A 20,807-nucleotide genomic window follows, 5' to 3' on the forward strand; every position below is an offset into this window, starting at 1 on the left:
AAGTGCAGAGATCCCAGAATAAGTGCAGAGATCCCATCACAAGTGCAGAGATCCCACCATGAGTGCAGAGATCCCATCCCAAGTAGAGAGATCCCACTATGAGTGCCGAGATCCCATCATTAGTGCAGAGATCCCACCATAAGTGCAGAGATCCCATCACAAGTGCAGAGATCCCATCACAAGTGCAGAGATCCCATCACAAGTTCAGAGATCCCACCACGAGTGCAGAGATCCCATCACAAGTGCAGAGATCCCACCATGAGTGCAGAGATCCCATCCTAAGTAGAGAGATCCCACTATGAGTGCAGAGATCCCATCATAAGTGCAGAGATCCCATCATAAGTGTAGAGATCCCACCATAAGTGCAGGGATCCCAACCTAAGTGCAGAGATCCCACAACAAGTACAGCGATCCCATCACAAGTAGGGAGATCCCAGAATAAGTGCAGAGATCCCATCACAAGTGCAGAGATCCCACCATGAGTGCAGAGATCCCATCCCTAGTAGAGAGATCCCACTATGAGCGCATAGATCCCACAGTGAGTTCAGAGATCCCATCATAAGTGCAGGGATCCCATCACACATGCAGGGATCCCATCACACATGCACAGATCCCACCACAAGAGCAGAGATCCCACCATGAGTGCAGAGATCCCATCACAAGTAGAGAGATCCCATAATAAGTGCAGAGATCCCATCACAAGTGTGGAGATCCCACCATGAGAGCAGAGATCCCATCCCAAGTAGAGAGATCCCACTATGAGTGCAGAGATCCCATCATTAGTGCAGAGATCCCACCATAAGTGCAGAGATCCCATCACAAGTGCAGAGATCCCACCATGAGTGCAAAGATCCCATCATAAGTAGAGAGATCCCATCACAAGTGCAGAGTTCCCACCATGAGTGCAGAGATCCCATCCCAAGTAGAGAGATCTGACTATGAGTGCAGAGATCCCATCCCGAGTGCAGAGATCCCATCACGAGTGCAGAGATCCCATCCCAAGTAGAGAGATCCCACTATGAGTGCAGAGATCCCACCATGAGTGCAGAGATCCCATCATAAGTGCAGAGATCCCACCATAAGTGCAGAGATCCCATCACAAGTGCAGAGATCCCACCATGAGTGCAGAGATTCCATCACAAGTAGAGAGATCCCAGAATAAGTGCAGAGATCCCATCACATGTGCAGCGATCCCATCATGAGTGCAGAGATCCCATCCCAAGTAGAGAGATCCCACTATGAGTGCAGAGATCCCACCATGAGTGCAGAGATCCCATCATAGGTGCAGAGATCCCACCATAAGTGAAGGGATTCCATCATAAGTGCAGAGATCCCACAAATACAAAGATCCCATCAAAAGTAGGGAGATCCCAGAATAAGTGCAGAGATCCCATCACAAGTGCAGAGATCCCATCACAAGTGCAGAGATCCCATCACAAGTGCAGAGATCCCATCACAAGTAGAGAGATCCCACTATGAGTGCAGAGATCCCACCATGAGTGCAGAGATCCCATCATAGGTACAGAGATCCCACCATAAGTGAAGGGATCCCATCATAAGTGCAGAGATCCCACAAATACAAAGATCCCATCAAAAGTAGGGAGATCCCAGAATAAGTGCAGAGATCCCATCACAAGTGCAGAGATCCCACCATGAGTGCAGAGATCCCACCATGAGTGCAGAGATCCCATCTCAGGTAGAGAGATCCCACTATGAGTGCAGAGATCCCACCATGAGTGCAAAGATCCCATCATTAGTGCAGAGATCCCACCATAAGTGCAGAGATCCCATCACAAGTGCAGAGATCCCACCACGAGTGCAGAGATCCCATCACAAGTAGAGAGATCCCAGAATAAGTGCAGAGATCCCACCATAAGTGCAGGGATCCCAACCTACGTGCAGAGATCCCACAACAAGTACAGAGATCCCATCACAAGTAGGGAGATCCCAGAATAAGTGCAGATATCCCATCACAAGTGCAGAGATCCCATCACAAGTGCAGAGATCCCACCATGAGTGCAGAGATCCCATCCCTAGTAGAGAGATCCCACTATGAGTGCATAGATCCCACCATGAGTGCAGAGATCCCATCATAAGTGCAGAGATCCCACCATAAGTGCAGGGATCCCATCACAAGTGCAGAGATCCCATCACAAGTGCAGAGATCCCACCATGAGTGCAGAGATCCCATCCCTAGTAGAGAGATCCCACTATGAGTGCATAGATCCCACCATGAGTGCAGAGATCCCATCATAAGTGCAGAGATCGCACCATGAGTGCAGAGATCCCATCCCTAGTAGAGAGATCCCACTATGAGTGCATAGATCCCACCATAAGTGCAGAGATCCCACCATGAGTGCAGAGATCCCATCCCAAGTAGAGAGATCCCACTATAAATGCAGAGATCCCACCATGAGTGCAGAGATCCCACCATGAGTGCAGAGATCCTATCCCAAGTAGAGAGATCCCCTATGAGTGCAGAGATCCCACCATGAGTGAAGAGATCCCATCATAAGTGCAGAGATCCCACCATAAGTGCAGAAATCCCACCATAAGTGCAGGGATCACACAACAAGTACAGAGATCCCATCAAAAGTAGGGAGATCCCAGAATAGGTGCAGAGATCCCACCACAAGTGCAGAGATACCACCATGAGTGCAGATACCCCATCCCAAGTAGAGAGATCCCAGAATAAGTGCAGAGATCCCATCACAAGTGCAGAGATCCCATCACAAGTGCAGAGTTCCCACCATGAGGGCAGAGATCCCATCCCAAGTAGAGAGATCCCACTATGAGTGCAGGGATCCCATCCCGAGTGCAGAGATCCCACTATGAGTGCAGAGATCCCATCCCGAGTGCAGAGATCCCATCCCGAGTGCAGAGATCCCATCCCGAGTGCAGAGATCCCATCCCAAGTAGAGAGATCCCATCCCAAGTAGAGAGATCCCACCATGAGTGCAGAGATCCCACCATGAGTGCAGAGATCCCATCATGAGTGCAGAGATCCCATCATAAGTGCAGAGATCCCAGAATAAGTGCAGAGATCCCATCACACATGCAGCAATCCCACCATGAGTGCAGAGATCCCATCCCAAGTAGAGAGATCCCACTATGAGTGCAGAGATCCCACCATGAGTGCAGCAATTCCACCATGAGTGCAGAGATCCCATCCCAAGTAGAGAGATCCCACCATGAGTGCAGAGATCCCATCATGAGTGCAGGGATCCCATCACAAGTGCAGGGATCCCATCACAAGTGCAGGGATCTCATCACAAGTGCAGCGATCCCACCACAAGTGCAGAGATCCCAGAATAAGTGCAGAGATCCCATCACAAGTGCAGAGATCCCACCATGAGTGCAGAGATCCCATCCCAAGTAGAGAGATCCCACTATGAGTGCCGAGATCCCATCTTTAGTGCAGAGATCCCACCATAAGTGCAGAGATCCCATCACAAGTGCAGAGATCCCATCACAAGTGCAGAGATCCCATCACAAGTTCAGAGATCCCACCACGAGTGCAGAGATCCCATCACAAGTGCAGAGATCCCACCATGAGTGCAGAGATCCCATCCTAAGTAGAGAGATCCCACTATGAGTGCAGAGATCCCATCATAAGTGCAGAGATCCCATCATAAGTGTAGAGATCCCACCATAAGTGCAGGGATCCCAACCTAAGTGCAGAGATCCCACAACAAGTACAGCGATCCCATCACAAGTAGGGAGATCCCAGAATAAGTGCAGAGATCCCATCACAAGTGCAGAGATCCCACCATGAGTGCAGAGATCCCATCCCTAGTAGAGAGATCCCACTATGAGCGCATAGATCCCACAGTGAGTTCAGAGATCCCATCATAAGTGCAGGGATCCCATCACACATGCAGGGATCCCATCACACATGCACAGATCCCACCACAAGAGCAGAGATCCCACCATGAGTGCAGAGATCCCATCACAAGTAGAGAGATCCCATAATAAGTGCAGAGATCCCATCACAAGTGTGGAGATCCCACCATGAGAGCAGAGATCCCATCCCAAGTAGAGAGATCCCACTATGAGTGCAGAGATCCCATCATTAGTGCAGAGATCCCACCATAAGTGCAGAGATCCCATCACAAGTGCAGAGATCCCACCATGAGTGCAAAGATCCCATCATAAGTAGAGAGATCCCATCACAAGTGCAGAGTTCCCACCATGAGTGCAGAGATCCCATCCCAAGTAGAGAGATCTGACTATGAGTGCAGAGATCCCATCCCGAGTGCAGAGATCCCATCACGAGTGCAGAGATCCCATCCCAAGTAGAGAGATCCCACTATGAGTGCAGAGATCCCACCATGAGTGCAGAGATCCCATCATAAGGGCAGAGATCCCACCATAAGTGCAGAGATCCCATCACAAGTGCAGAGATCCCACCATGAGTGCAGAGATTCCATCACAAGTAGAGAGATCCCAGAATAGGTGCAGAGATCCCATCACATGTGCAGCGATCCCATCATGAGTGCAGAGATCCCATCCCAAGTAGAGAGATCCCACTATGAGTGCAGAGATCCCACCATGAGTGCAGAGATCCCATCATAGGTGCAGAGATCCCACCATAAGTGAAGGGATTCCATCATAAGTGCAGAGATCCCACAAATACAAAGATCCCATCAAAAGTAGGGAGATCCCAGAATAAGTGCAGAGATCCCATCACAAGTGCAGAGATCCCATCACAAGTGCAGAGATCCCATCACAAGTGCAGAGATCCCATCACAAGTAGAGAGATCCCACTATGAGTGCAGAGATCCCACCATGAGTGCAGAGATCCCATCATAGGTACAGAGATCCCACCATAAGTGAAGGGATCCCATCATAAGTGCAGAGATCCCACAAATACAAAGATCCCATCAAAAGTAGGGAGATCCCAGAATAAGTGCAGAGATCCCATCACAAGTGCAGAGATCCCACCATGAGTGCAGAGATCCCACCATGAGTGCAGAGATCCCATCTCAGGTAGAGAGATCCCACTATGAGTGCAGAGATCCCACCATGAGTGCAAAGATCCCATCATTAGTGCAGAGATCCCACCATAAGTGCAGAGACCCCATCACAAGTGCAGAGATCCCACCACGAGTGCAGAGATCCCATCACAAGTAGAGAGATCCCAGAATAAGTGCAGAGATCCCACCATAAGTGCAGGGATCCCAACCTACGTGCAGAGATCCCACAACAAGTACAGAGATCCCATCACAAGTAGGGAGATCCCAGAATAAGTGCAGATATCCCATCACAAGTGCAGAGATCCCATCACAAGTGCAGAGATCCCACCATGAGTGCAGAGATCCCATCCCTAGTAGAGAGATCCCACTATGAGTGCATAGATCCCACCATGAGTGCAGAGATCCCATCATAAGTGCAGAGATCCCACCATAAGTGCAGGGATCCCATCACAAGTGCAGAGATCCCATCACAAGTGCAGAGATCCCACCATGAGTGCAGAGATCCCATCCCTAGTAGAGAGATCCCACTATGAGTGCATAGATCCCACCATGAGTGCAGAGATCCCATCATAAGTGCAGAGATCCCACCATGAGTGCAGAGATCCCATCCCTAGTAGAGAGATCCCACTATGAGTGCATAGATCCCACCATAAGTGCAGAGATCCCACCATGAGTGCAGAGATCCCATCCCAAGTAGAGAGATCCCACTATAAATGCAGAGATCCCACCATGAGTGCAGAGATCCTATCCCAAGTAGAGAGATCCCCTATGAGTGCAGAGATCCCACCATGAGTGAAGAGATCCCATCATAAGTGCAGAGATCCCACCATAAGTGCAGAAATCCCACCATAAGTGCAGGGATCACACAACAAGTACAGAGATCCCATCAAAAGTAGGGAGATCCCAGAATAGGTGCAGAGATCCCACCACAAGTGCAGAGATACCACCATGAGTGCAGATACCCCATCCCAAGTAGAGAGATCCCACTATGAGTGCAGAGATCCCACCATGAGTGAAGAGATCCCATCCCAAGTAGAGAGATCCCACTATGAGTGCAGAGATCCCACCATGAGTGTAGAGAGCCCATCATAAGCTCAGAGATCCCACCATAAGTGCAGGGATCCCATCACAAGTGCAGAGATCCCATCACAAGTGCAGAGATCCCATCACAAGTGCAGAGATCCCATCACAAGTGCAGAGTTCCCACCATGAGTGCAGAGATCCCATCCCAAGTAGAGAGATCCCACTATGAGTTCAGAGATCCCATCCCGAGTGCAGAGATCCCACCATAAGTGCAGAGATCTGACCATAAGTACAGAGATCCCACCACGAGTGCAGAGATCCCACCACGAGTGCAGAGATCCCACCACGAGTGCAGAGATCCCATCACAAGTAGAGAGATCCCAGAATAAGTGCAGAGATAACATCACAAGTACAGAGATCCCACCATGAGTGCAAAGATCCCATACCAAGTAGAGAGATCCAACTATGAGTGCAGAGATCCCACCATGAGTGCAGAGATCCCACCATGAGTGCAGAGATCCCATCATAAGTGCAGAGATCCCACCATAAGTGCAGAGATCCCATCATAAGTGCAGAGATCCCACCATAAGTGCAGAGATCCCAACACAAGTGCAGAGATCCCAACACAAGTGCAGAGATCCCACCATGAGTGCAGAGATCCCACCATGAGTGTAGAGATCCCACCATGAGTGTAGAGATCCCATCACAAGTAGAGAGATCCCAAAATAAGTGCAGAGATTGCATCACAAGAGCAGAGATCCCACCATGAGTGCAGAGATCCCATCCCAAGTAGAGAGATCCCACTATGAGTGCAGAGATCCCATCATAAGTGCAGAGATCCCATCATAAGTGCATAGATCCCATCACAAGTGCAGAGATCCCACCACGAGTGCAGAGATCCCATCACAAGTGCAGAGATCCCACCACGAGTGCAGAGATCCCATCACAAGTAGAGAGATCCCAGAATAAGTGCAGAGATCCCATCACAAGTGCAGAGATCCCACCATGAGTGCAGAGATCCCATCCCAAGTAGAGAGATCCCACTATGAGTGCAGAGATCCCACCATGAGTGCAGAGATCCCACCATGAGTACAGAGATCCCATCATAAGTGCAGAGATCCCACCATAAGTGCAAGGATCCCATCATAAGTGCAGAGATCCCATATCAAGTACAGAGATCCCATCACAAGTAGGGAGATCCCACTATGAGTGCAGAGATCCCATCACAAGTAGAGAGATCCCTCCATGAATGCAGAGATCCCACCACAAGTGCAGAGATCCCATCACAAGTATGAGTGCAGAGATCCCATCATAAGTGCAGGGATCCCACAACAAGTACAGAGATCCCATCAAAAGTAGGGAGATCCCAGAATAAGTGCAGAGATCCCACCACAAGTGCAGAGATCCCACCATGAGTGCAGATACCCCATCCCAAGTAGAGAGATCCCACTATGAGTGCAGAGATCCCACCATGAGTGCAGAGATCCCATCCCAAGTAGAGAGATCCCACTATGAGTGCAGAGATCCCACCATGAGTGTAGAGAGCCCATCATAAGCTCAGAGATCCCACCATAAGTGCAGGGATCCCATCACAAGTGCAGAGATCCCATCACAAGTGCAGAGATCCCATCACAAGTGCAGGGATCCCATCACAAGTGCAGAGTTCCCACCATGAGTGCAGAGATCCCATCCCAAGTAGAGAGATCCCACTATGAGTTCAGAGATCCCATCCCGAGTGCAGAGATCCCACCATAAGTGCAGAGATCCGACCATAAGTACAGAGATCCCACCACGAGTGCAGAGATCCCACCACGAGTGCAGAAATCCCACCACGAGTGCAGAGATCCCATCACAAGTAGAGAGATCCCAGAATAAGTGCAGAGATAACATCACAAGTACAGAGATCCCACCATGAGTGCAAAGATCCCATACCAAGTAGAGAGATCCAACTATGAGTGCAGAGATCCCACCATGAGTGCAGAGATCCCACCATGAGTGCAGAGATCCCATCATAAGTGCAGAGATCCCACCATAAGTGCAGAGATCCCATCATAAGTGCAGAGATCCCACCATAAGTGCAGAGATCCCAACACAAGTGCAGAGATCCCAACACAAGTGCAGAGATCCCACCATGAGTGCAGAGATCCCACCATGAGTGTAGAGATCCCACCATGAGTGTAGAGATCCCATCACAAGTAGAGAGATCCCAAAATAAGTGCAGAGATTGCATCACAAGAGCAGAGATCCCACCATGAGTGCAGAGATCCCATCCCAAGTAGAGAGATCCCACTATGAGTGCAGAGATCCCATCATAAGTGCAGAGATCCCATCATAAGTGCATAGATCCCATCACAAGTGCAGAGATCCCACCACGAGTGCAGAGATCCCATCACAAGTGCAGAGATCCCACCACGAGTGCAGAGATCCCATCACAAGTAGAGAGATCCCAGAATAAGTGCAGAGATCCCATCACAAGTGCAGAGATCCCACCATGAGTGCAGAGATCCCATCCCAAGTAGAGAGATCCCACTATGAGTGCAGAGATCCCACCATGAGTGCAGAGATCCCACCATGAGTACAGAGATCCCATCATAAGTGCAGAGATCCCACCATAAGTGCAAGGATCCCATCATAAGTGCAGAGATCCCATATCAAGTACAGAGATCCCATCACAAGTAGGGAGATCCCACTATGAGTGCAGAGATCCCATCACAAGTAGAGAGATCCCTCCATGAATGCAGAGATCCCACCACAAGTGCAGAGATCCCATCACAAGTATGAGTGCAGAGATCCCATCATAAGTGCAGAGATCCCATCATAAGTGCAGAGATCCCACAACAAGTAGAGATCCCATCACAAGTAGGGAGATCCCAGAATAAATGCAAAATCCCATCACAAGTGCAGAGATCCCATCACAAGTGCAGAGATCCCATCCCAAGTAGAGAGATCCCACTATGAATGCAGAGATCCCACCATGAGTGCAGAGATCCCACCATGAGTGCAGAGATCCCATCCCAAGTAGAGAGATCCCACCATGAGTGCAGAGATCCCAACATGAGTTCAGAGATCCAATCATAAGTGCAGAGATCCCATCATAAGTGCAGGGATCCCATCACAAGTGCAGATATCCCACCACGAGTGCAGAGATCCCATCACAAGTAGAGAGATCCCAGAATAAGTGCAGAGATCCCATCACAAGTGCAGAGATCCCACCATGAGTGCAGAGATCCCATCATAAGTAGAGAGATCCCACTATGAGTGCAGAGATCCCACCATGAGTGCAGAGATCCCATCATAAGTGCAGAGATTCCACCATAAGTGCAGGGATCCCAACCTAAGTGCAGGGATCCCAACCTAAGTGCAGGGATCCCAACCTAAGTGCAGAGATCTGACAACAAGTACAGAGATCCCATCACAAGTAGGGAGATCCCAGAATAAGTGCAGAGATCCCATCACAAGTGCAGAGATCCCACCATGAATGCAGACATCCCATCCCAAGTAGAGAGATCCCACTATGAGTGCAGAGATCCCACCATGAGTGCAGAGATCCCATCATAAGAGCAGAGATCCCACCATAAGTGCAGGGATCCCACAACAAGTACAGAGATCCCATCATAAGTACGGCGATCCCAGAATAAGTGCAGAGATCCCATCACAAGAGCAGAGATCCCACCATGAGTGCAGAGATCCCATCCCAAGTAGAGAGATCCCACTATGAGTGCAGAGATCCTACCATGAGTGCAGAGATCCCATCATAAGTGCAGAGATCCCACCATAAGTACAGAGATCCCACTATGAGTGCAAAGATCCCATCATAAGTGCAGAGATCCCACCATAAGTGCAGAGATCCCATCACAAGTGCAGAGAACCCACCATGAGTGCAGAGATCCCATCACAAGTAGAGAGATCCCAAAATAAGTGCAGAGATCGCATCACAAGAGCAGAGATCCCACCATGAGTGCAGAGATCCCATCCCAAGTAGAGAGATCCCACTATGAGTGCAGAGATCCCACCATAAGTGCAGAGATCCCATCACAAGTGCAGAGATCCCATCACAAGTGCAGAGATCCCATCACAAGTGCAGAGATCCCATCACAAGTGCAGAGATCTCACCATCAGTGCAGAGATCCCATCATAAGTGCAGAGATCCCACCATCAGTGCAGGGATCCCATAACAAGTAGGGAGATCCCAGAATAAGTGCAGAGATCCCATCACAAGTGCAGAGATCCCACCCCAAGTAGAGAGAACCCACTATGAGTGCAGAGATCCCACCATGAGTGCAGAGATCCCATCATAAGTGCAGAGATCCCACCATCAGTGCAGGGATCCCATCATAAAAGCAGAGATCCCACAACAAGTACAGAGATCCCATAACAAGTAGGGAGATCCCAGAATAAGTGCAGAGATCCCATCACAAGTGCAGAGATCCCACTCCAAGTAGAGAGATCCCACTATGAGTGCAGAGATCCCACCATAAGTGCAGAGATCCCATCCCAAGTAGAGAGACCCCACTATGAGTGCAGAGATCCCACCTTGAGTGCAGAGATACCATCATAAGTGCAGAGATCCCACCATAAGTGCAGGGATCCCACCACAAGTGCAGAGATCCCACCACAAGTGCAGAGATCCCACCATGAGTGCAGAGATCCCATCACAAGTAGAGAGATCCCAGAATAAGTGCAGAGATCCCATCACAAGTGCAGAGATCCCATCACGAGTGCAGAGATCCCACCATGAGTGCAGAGATCCCACCATGAGTGCAGAGATCCCATCCCAAGTAGAGAGATCCCACTATGAGTGCAGAGATCCCACCATGAGTGTAGAGATCCCACCATGAGTGCAGAGATCCCATCATAAGTGCAGAGATCCCAACATAAGTGCAGGGATTCCATCACAAGTGCAGAGCTCCCACCACGAGTGCAGAGATTCCATCACAAGTAGAGAGATACCAGAAACTATGCAGAGATCCAATCACAAGTGTAGAGATCCCACCATGAGTGCAGAGATCCCATCCCAAGTAGAGAGATCCCACTATGAGTGCAGAGATCCCACCTTGAGTGCAGAGATCCCATCATAAGTGCAGGGATCCCACCATAAGTGCAGGGATCCCATCACAAGTGCAGAGATCCCACCATGAGTGCAGAGATTCCATCACAAGTAGAGAGATCCCAGAATAAGTGCAGAGAACCCATCACAAGTGCAGTGATCCCACCATGAGTGCAGAGATCACATCCCAAGTAGAGAGATCCCACTATGAGTGCAGAGATCCCACCATGAGTGCAGAGATCGCACCATAAGTGCAGAGATCCCATCATAAGTGCAGAGATACCACAACAAGTACAGAGATCCCATCACAAGTAGGGAGATCCCAGAATAAGTGCAGAGATCCCATCACAAGTGCAGAGATCCCACCATGAGTGCAGAGATCCCATCCCAAGTAGAGAGATCCCACTATGAGTGCAGAGATCCCACCATGAGTGCAGAGATCCCATCCCAAGTAGAGAGATCCCACTATGAGTGCAGAGATCCACCATGAGTGTAGAGATCCCATCATAAGTGCAGAGATCCCATCATAAGTGCAGGGATCCCATCACAAGTGCAGAGATCCCACCACGAGTGCAGAGATCCCATCACAAGTAGAGAGATCCCACCACGAGTGCAGAGATCCCATCACAAGTAGAGAGATCCCAGAATAAGTGCAGAGATCCCATCACAAGTGCAGAGATCCCACCATAAGTGCAGAGATCCCATCATACGTGCAGAGATACCACAACAAGTACAGAGATCCCATCACAAGTAGGGAGATCCCAGAATAAGTGCAGAGATCCCATCACAAGTGCAGATATCCCACCATGAGTGCAGAGATCCCATCCCAAGTAGAGAGATCCCACTATGAGTGCAGAGATCCCACCATGAGTGCAGAGATCCCATCATAAGTGCAGAGATCCCACCATAAGTGCAGGGATCCCAACTTAAGTGCAGAGATCTGACAACAAGTACAGAGATCCCATCATAAGTACGGCGATCCCAGAAAAAGTGCAGAGATCCCATCACAAGTGCAGAGATCCCATCACAAGAACAGAGATCCCACCATGAGTGCAGAGATCCCATCCCAAGTAGAGAGATCCCACTATGAGTGCAGAGATCCTACCATGAGTGCAGAGATCCCATCATAAGTGCAGAGATCCTATCATAAGTGCAGGGATCCCATCACAAGTGCAGAGATCCCACCACGAGTGCAGAGATCCCATCACAAGTAGAGAGATCACAGAATAAGTGCAGAGATAACATCACAAGTGCAGAGATCCCATCACAAGTGCAGAGATCCCATCACGAGTGCAGAGATCCCACCATGAGTGCAGAGATCCCATCCCAAGTAGAGAGATCCCACTATGAGTGCAGAGATCCCACCATGAGTGCAGAGATCCCATCATGAGTGCAGAGATCCCATCATAAGTGCAGAGATCCCAACATAAGTGCAGGGATCCCATCACAAGTGCAGAGATCCTACCATGAGTGCAGAGATCCCATCATAAGTGCAGAGATCCTATCATAAGTGCAGGGATCCCATCACAAGTGCAGAGATCCCATCACAAGTGCAGAGATCCCACCATGAGTGCAGAGATCCCACCATGAGTGCAGAGATCCCACCATAAGTGCAGAGATCCCACCAGAAGTGCAGAGATCCCACCATGAGTGCAGAGATCCCATCACAAGTAGAGAGATCCCAAAATAAGTGCAGAGATCGCATCACAACAGCAGAGATCCCACCATGAGTGCAGAGATCCCATCCCAAGTAAAGAGATCCCACTATGAGTGCAGATATCCCACCATGAGTGCAGAGATCCCACCACGAGTGCAGGGATCCCATCACAAGTGCAGAGATCCCACCACGAGTGCAAAGATCCCATCACAAGTAGAGAGATCCCAGAATAAGTGCAGAGATCCCATCACAAGTGCAGAGATCCCATCACAAGTTCAGAGATCCCATCACGAGTGCAGAGATCCCACCATGAGTGCAGAGATCCCATCCCAAGTAGAGAGATCCCACTATGAGTGCAGAGATCCCACCATGAGTGCAGAGATCCCATCATGAGTGCAGAGATCCCATCATAAGTGCAGAGATCCCAACATAAGTGCAGGGATCCCATCACAAGTGCAGAGCTCCCACCACGAGTGCAGAGATCCCATCACAAGTAGAGAGATACCAGAAACTGTGCAGAGATCCCATCACAAGTGTAGAGATCCCACCATGAGTGCAGAGATGCCATCCCAAGTAGAGAGATCCCACTATGAGTGCAGAGATCCCATCATAAGTGCAGGGATCCCACCATAAGTGCAGGGATCCCATCACAAGTGCAGAGAGCCCACCATGAGTGCAGAGATTCCATCACAAGTAGAGAGATCCCAGAATAAGTGCAGAGAACCCATCACAAGTGCAGCGATCCCACCATGAGTGCAGAGATCACATCCCACGTAGAGAGATCCCACTATGAGTGCAGAGATCCCACCATGAGTGCAGAGATCCCACCATAAGTGCAGAGATCCCATCATAAGTGCAGAGATACCACAACAAGTACAGAGATCCCATCACAAGTAGGGAGATCCCAGAATAAGTGCAGAGATCCCATCACAAGTGCAGAGATCCCATCCCTAGTAGAGAGATCCCACTATGAGTGCAGAGATCCCACCATGAGTGCAGAGATCCCACCATGAGTGCAGAGATCCCATCCCAAGTAGAGAGATCCCACTATGAGTGCAGAGATCCACCATGAGTGCAGAGATCCCACTATGAGTGCAGAGATCCACCATGAGTGCAGAGATCCCATCATAAGTGCAGAGATCCCATCATAAGTGCAGGGATCCCATCACAAGTGCAGAGATCCCATCACGAGTGCAGAGATCCCATCACAAGTAAAGAGATCCCAGAATAAGTGCAGAGATCCCATCACAAGTGCAGAGATCCCACCATAAGTGCAGAGATCCCATCATAAGTGCAGAGATACCATAAGTACAGAGATCCCATCACAAGTAGGGAGATCCCAGAATAAGTGCAGAGATCCCATCACAAGTGCAGATATCCCACCATGAGTGCAGAGATCCCATCCCAAGTAGAGAGATCCCACTATGAGTGCAGAGATCCGACTATGAGTGCAGAGATCCCACCATGAGTGCAGAGATCCCACCATGAGTGCAGAGATCCCATCATAAGTGCAGAGATCCCATCATAAGTGCAGGGATCCCATCATAAGTGCAGGGATCCCATCACAAGTGCAGAGATCCCACCACGAGGGCAGAGATCCCATCACAAGTAGAGAGATCCCAGAATAAGTGCAGAGATCCCATCACAAGTGCAGAGATCCCACCATAAGTGCAGAGATCCCATCATAAGTGCAGAGATACCACAAAAAGTACAGAGATCTCATCACAAGTAGGGAGATCCCAGAATAAGTGCAGAGATCCCATCACAAGTGCAGATATCCCACCATGAGTGCAAAGATCCCATACCAAGTAGAGAGATCCAACTATGAGTGCAGAGATCCCACCATGAGTGCAGAGATCCCACCATGAGTGCAGAGATCCCATCATAAGTGCAGAGATCCCACCATGAGTGCAGAGATCCCATCATAAGTGCAGAGATCCCACCATAAGTGAAGGGATCCCATCATAAGTGCAGAGATCCCACAACAAGTACAGAGATCCCATCAAAAGTAGGGAGATCCCAGAATAAGTGCAGAGATCCCACCACAAGTGCAGAGATCCCACCATGAGTGCAGATACCCCATCCCAAGTAGAGAGATCCCACTATGAGTGCAGAGATCCCACCATGAGTGCAGAGATCCCATCCCAAGTAGAGAGATCCCACTATGAGTGCAGAGATCCCACTATGAGTGTAGAGAGCCCATCATAAGCTCAGAGATCCCACCATAAGTGCAGGGATCCCATCACAAGTGCAGGGATCCCATCACAAGTGCAGGGATCCCATCACAAGTGCAGAGATCCCATCACAAGTGCAGAGATCCTATCACAAGTGCAGAGATCCCATCACAAGTGCAGAGAGCCCACCATGAGTGCAAAGATCCCATCACAAGTAGAGAGATCCCAGAATAAGTGCAGAGATCCCATCACAAGTGCAGAGATCCCATCACAAGTGCAGAGTTCCCACCATGAGTGCAGAGATCCCATCCCAAGTAGAGAGATCCCACTATGAGTGCAGAGATCCCATCCCGAGTGCAGAGATCCCACTATGAGTGCAGAGATCCCATCCCGAGTGCAGAGATCCCATCCCGAGTGCAGAGATCCCATCCCAAGTAGAGAGATCCCATCCCAAGTAGAGAGATCCCACCATGAATGCAGAGATCCCACCATGAGTGCAGAGATCCCATCATAAGTGCAAAGATCCCATCATAAGTGCAGAGATCCCACCATAAGTGCAGGGATCCCATCACAAGTGCAGAGATCCCACCATGAGTGCAGAGATTCCATCACAAGTAGAGAGATCCCAGAATAAGTGCAGAGATCCCATCACACATGCAGCAATCCCACCATGAGTGCAGAGATCCCATCCCAAGTAGAGAGATCCCACTATGAGTGCAGAGATCCCACCATGAGTGCAGCAATCCCACCATGAGTGCAGAGATCCCATCCCAAGTAGAGAGATCCCACCATGAGTGCAGAGATCCCACCATGAGTGCAGGGATCCCATCCCAAGTAGAGAGATCCCACTATGAGTGCAGAGATCCCATTATGAGTGCAAAGATCCCACCATGAGTGCAGAGATCCCATCATAAGTGCAGGGATCCCATCACAAGTGCAGGGATCCCATCACAAGTGCAGAGATCCCACCACGAGTGCGGAGATCCCATCATTAGTGCAGAGATCCCACCATAAGTGCAGAGATCCCATCACAAGTGCAGAGATCCCATCACAAGTGCATAGATCCCACCACGAGTGCAGAGATCCCATCACAAGTAGACAGATCCCATCACAAGTGCAGAGATCCCATCACAAGTGCAGAGATCCCACCATGAGTGCAGAGATCCCATCCTAAGTAGAGAGATCCCACTATGAGTGCCGAGATCCCATCATGAGTGCAGAGATCCCACCATAAGTGCAGAGATCCCATCACAAGTGCAGACATCCCATCACAAGTGCAGAGATCCCATCACAAGTGCAGAGATCCCACCACAAGTGCAGAGATCCCATCACAAGTAGACAGATCCCATCACAAGTGCAAAGATCCCATCACAAGTGCAGAGATCCCACCATGAGTGCAGAGATCCCATCCCAAGTAGAGAGATCCCACTATGAGTGCAGAGATCCCACCCTGAGTGCAGAGATCCCATCCCAAGTAAAGAGATCCCACTATGAGTGCAGAGATCCCACTATGAGTGCAGAGATCCCACCATGAGTGCAGAGATCCCATCATAAGTGCAGGGATCCCATCACAAGTGCAGAGATCCCACCACGAGTGCAGAGATCCCATTACAAGTAGAGAGATCCCAGAATAAGTGCAGAGATCCCATCACGAGTGCAGAGATCCCATCCTAAGTATAGAGATCCCATCCTAAGTAGAGAGATCCCACTATGAGTGCAGAGATCCCATCATAAGTGCAGAGATCCCACCATAAGTGCAGAGATCCCACCATAAGTGCAGGGATCCCAACCTAAGTGCAGAGATCCCACAACAAGTACAGAGATCCCATCACAAGTAGGGAGATCCCAGAATAAGTGCAGAGATCCCAACACAATACAGAGATCCCACCATGAGTGCAGAGATCCCATTCCTAGTAGAGAGATCCCACTATGAGTGCATAGATCCCACCATGAGTTCAGAGATCCCATCATAAGTGCAGGGGTCCCATCACAAGTGCAGGGATCCCATCACAAGTGCAGGGATCCCATCACAAGTGCAGGGATCCCATCACAAGTGCAGGGATCCCATCACAAGTGCAGAGATCCCACCATGAGAGCAGAGATCCCACCATGAGTGCAGAGATCCCATCACAAGTAGAGAGATCCCAGAATAAGTGCAGAGATCCCATCACAAGTGTGGAGATCCCACCATGAGAGCAGAGATCCCATCCCAAGTAGAGAGATCCCACTATGAGTGCAGAGATCCCACCATGAGTGCAGAGATCCCACCATGAGTGCAGAGATCCCAACATTAGTGCAGAGATCCCACCATAAGTGCAGAGATCCCATCACAAGTGCAGAGATCCACCATGAGTGCAAAGATCCCATCACAAGTAGAGAGATCCCAGAATAAGTGCAGAGATCCCATCATAAGTGCAGAGTTCCCACCATGAGTGCAGAGATCCCATCCCAAGTAGAGAGATCCCACTATGAGTGCAGAGATACCATCCCGAATGCAGAGATCCCATCCCAAGTAGAGAGATCCCACTATGAGTGCAGAGATCCCATCATAAGTGCAGAGATCCCACCATAAGTGCAGGGATCCCATCACAAGTGCAGAGATCCCACCATGAGTGCAGAGATTCCATCACAAGTAGAGAGATCCCAGAATAGGTGCAGAGATCCCATCACATGTGCAGCGTTCCCACCATGAGTGCAGAGATCCCATCCCAAGTAGAGAGATCCCACTATGAGTGCAGAGATCCCACCATGAGTGCAGAGATCCCATCCCAAGTAGAGAGATCCCACTATGAGTGCAGAGATCCCATTATGAGTGCAAAGATCCCACCATGAGTGCAGAGATCCCATCATAAGTGCAGGGATCCCATCACAAGTGCAGGGATCCCATCACAAGTGCAGAGATCCCACCATGAGTGCGGAGATCCCATCATTAGTGCAGAAATCCCACCATAAGTGCAGAGATCCCATCACAAGTGCAGAGATCCCATCACAAGTGCAGAGATCCCACCACGAGTGCAGAGATCCCATCACAAGTAGACAGATCCCATCACAAGTGCAGAGATCCCATCACAAGTGCAGAGATCCCACCATGAGTGCAGAGATCCCATCCTAAGTAGAGAGATCCCACTATGAGTGCCGAGATCCCATCATGAGTGCAGAGATCCCACCATAAGTGCAGAGATCCCATCACAAGTGCAGAGATCCCATCACAAGTGCAGAGATCCCATCACAAGTGCAGAGATCCCACCACAAGTGCAGAGATCCCATCACAAGTAGACAGATCCCATCACAAGTGCAGAGATCCCATCACAAGTGCAGAGATCCCACCATGAGTGCAGAGATCCCATCCCAAGTAGAGAGATCCCACTATGAGTGCAGAGATCCCACCCTAAGTGCAGAGATCCCATCCCAAGTAAAGAGATCCCACTATGAGTGCAGAGATCCCACTATGAGTGCAGAGATCCCACCATGAGTGCAGAGATCCCATCATAAGTGCAGGGATCCAATCACAAGTGCAGAGATCCCACCACGAGTGCAGAGATCCCATTACAAGTAGAGAGATCCCAGAATAAGTGCAGAGATCCCATCACGAGTGCAGAGATCCCATCCTGAGTATAGAGATCCCACTATGAGTGCAGAGATCCCATCATAAGTGCAGAGATCCCATCATAAGTGCAGAGATCCCCCCATAAGTGCAGGGATCCCAACCTAAGTGCAGAGATCCCACAACAAGTACAGAGATCCCATTACAAGTAGGGAGATCCCAGAATAAGTGCAGAGATCCCATCACAAGTGCAGAGATCCCACCATGAGTGCAGAGATCCCATCCCTAGTAGAGAGATCCCACTATGAGTGCATAGATCCCACCATGAGTTCAGAGATCCCATCATAAGTGCAGGGATCCCATCACAAGTGCAGGGATCCCATCACAAGTGCAGAGATCCCACCACGAGAGCAGAGATCCCACCATGAGTGCAGAGATCCCATCACAAGTAGAGAGATCCCAGAATAAGTGCAGAGATCCCATCACAAGTGCAGAGATCCCATCACAAGTGCAGAGATCCCATCACAAGTGTGGAGATCCCACCATGAGAGCAGAGATCCCATCCCAAGTAGAGAGATCCCACTATGAGTGCAGAGATCGCACCATGAGTGCAGAGATCGCACCATGAGTGCAGAGATCCCATCACAAGTGCAGAGATCCCACCATGAGTGCAAAGATCCCATCACAAGTAGAGAGATCCCATCACAAGTGCAGAATTCCCACCATGAGTGCAGAGATCCCATCCCAAGTAGAGAGATCCAACTATGAGTGCAGAGATCCCATCCCGAGTACAGAGATCCCATCACGAGTGCAGAGATCCCATCCCAAGTAGAGAGATCCCATTATGAGTGCAGAGATCCCACCATGAGTGCAGAGATTCCATCACAAGTAGAGAGATCCCAGAATAAGTGCAGAGATCCCATCACACGTGCAGTGATCCCACCATGATTGCAGAGATCCCATCCCAAGTAGAGAGATCCCACTATGAGTGCAGAGATCCCACCATGAGTGCAGAGATCCCATCACAAGTAGAGAGATCCCAGAATAAGTGCAGAGATCCCATCACAAGTGCAGAGATCCCATCACAAGTGCAGAGATCCCATCACAAGTGTGGAGATCCCACCATGAGAGCAGAGATCCCATCCCAAGTAGAGAGATCCCACTATGAGTGCAGAGATCGCACCATGAGTGCAGAGATCGCACCATGAGTGCAGAGATCCCATCACAAGTGCAGAGATCCCACCATGAGTGCAAAGATCCCATCACAAGTAGAGAGATCCCATCACAAGTGCAGAATTCCCACCATGAGTGCAGAGATCCCATCCCAAGTAGAGAGATCCAACTATGAGTGCAGAGATCCCATCCCGAGTACAGAGATCCCATCACGAGTGCAGAGATCCCATCCCAAGTAGAGAGATCCCATTATGAGTGCAGAGATCCCACCATGAGTGCAGAGATTCCATCACAAGTAGAGAGATCCCAGAATAAGTGCAGAGATCCCATCACACGTGCAGTGATCCCACCATGATTGCAGAGATCCCATCCCAAGTAGAGAGATCCCACTATGAGTGCAGAGATCCCACCATGAGTGCAGAGATCCCATCATAAGTGCAGAGATCCCACCATAAGTGAAGGGATCCCATCATAAGTGCAGAGATCCCACAACAAGTACAGAGATCCCATCAAAAGTAGGGAGATCCCAGAATAAGTGCAGAGATCCCACCACAAGTGCAGAGATCCCACCATGAGGGCAGATGCCCCATCCCAAGTAGAGAGATCCCACTATGAGTGCAGAGATCCCACCATGAGTGCAGAGATCCCATCCCAAGTAGAGAGATCCCACTATGAGTGCAGAGATCCCACCATGAGTGTAGAGAGCCCATCATAAGCTCAGAGATCCCACCATAAGTGCAGGGATCCCATCACAAGTGCAGGGATCCCATCACAAGTGCAGAGATCCCATCACAAGTGCAGAGATCCTATCACAAGTGCAGAGATCCCATCACAAGTGCAGAGATCCCATCACAAGTGCAGAGATCCTATCACAAGTGCAGAGATCCTATCACAAGTGCAGAGATCCCATCACAAGTGCAGAGATCCCACCATGAGTGCAAAGATCCCATCACAAGTAGAGAGATCCCAGAATAAGTGCAGAGATCCCATCACAAGTGCAGAGATCCCATCACAAGTGCAGAGTTCCCACCATGAGGGCAGAGATCCCATCCCAAGTAGAGAGATCCCACTATGAGTGCAGGGATCCCATCCCGAGTGCAGAGATCCCACTATGAGTGCAGAGATCCCATCCCGAGTGCAGAGATCCCATCCCGAGTGCAGAGATCCCATCCCGAGTGCAGAGATCCCATCCCAAGTAGAGAGATCCCATCCC

Source organism: Lissotriton vulgaris, chromosome 5, assembly GCF_964263255.1.
Source record: "Lissotriton vulgaris chromosome 5, aLisVul1.2, whole genome shotgun sequence".
NCBI lineage: Eukaryota > Metazoa > Chordata > Amphibia > Caudata > Salamandridae > Lissotriton > Lissotriton vulgaris.